Genomic DNA, 1,025 nt, shown 5'->3' with positions numbered 1-1,025 from the left:
TAACACATCATAATTTTATTGTAAATGTAAATAATAAATGTCTCAAATTTGTTCTTGGAACAAATGTACCAAAGAAGACTTCTTTGCAGCAGCTGTCAATTTGTCTGTGTCACAGTTCTGTAATAGAAAAGATGTAAGAGGTAAAGCAATCAACTGTAAGCAGTATGTTATCAGATAAGTATGGTATTTGTCACACTATTTCTTTTCTCTGCAGTATTTAATGAAAAACATACTGCATTACTGGAATTATGTTTGCTCTGTGTAAAGACAATGGGTTTATCCAGTATGCATGACATAAATTTACAGTGTAATGGAACATTGCTTATCCCAAACTGCTTGCAAGGAGAAAACATTGTGATTGCCAGAATTCTTGTAAACAGCATTAAATTTAGCACATTAAGTGATAGTGTGTGAAATTCCATATTCATTTAATTAACTATCACCATAGTGTACTAAACTTAATGCTGATGAAGGTTTCTCAGGTCTTCAGCTGCATGGTAGTGTTGATATCTCGCAACGTTTCAGGAATTGTCATACTACCCATCTTCTGGCTAAGTTTTGAGATTGGTGGAGAGTGGGTTATTTATATGTGCAGTCACCCCCTTCAAGTAGACCTTGGGTAGCCACGGTGGACCAGTGGCATGCACACGGTGATGGTGATGACAGTCGCCCTTGGCAGCCATGTTTGGTTCTCAGTGTAAGCATTCTGTCTACGTCCGTGGCGGAAGACGTTGACGGGTAAGCTCCCGATGGACTGCTGCAATCGCAGAGTTCCATGCTGCGCCGAGTTGAGATCCCTCATCTCTGTTGACCAGATTGTTGTGAAACCTTATTTCTATGGACTCTTTGATAATGCTTTCCCAGAAGCCAGATGCTCGGCACTGAACCTTTGTGTTTTTGAAGTTGGTGTTTTTTTTCATTTATGCTGTATTTTGCTTCAGCTGATTTTTCTGTGTGGCCTAGTCGCACACATCTGATACGTTCTTCACAGCGTTTAGATGTACAGTGCTGTGTTTGCCCAATGT

Source organism: Schistocerca nitens, chromosome 11 (genome assembly GCF_023898315.1).
Source record: "Schistocerca nitens isolate TAMUIC-IGC-003100 chromosome 11, iqSchNite1.1, whole genome shotgun sequence".
NCBI lineage: Eukaryota > Metazoa > Arthropoda > Insecta > Orthoptera > Acrididae > Schistocerca > Schistocerca nitens.
Note: the sequence above shows the minus strand (reverse complement) of the source record.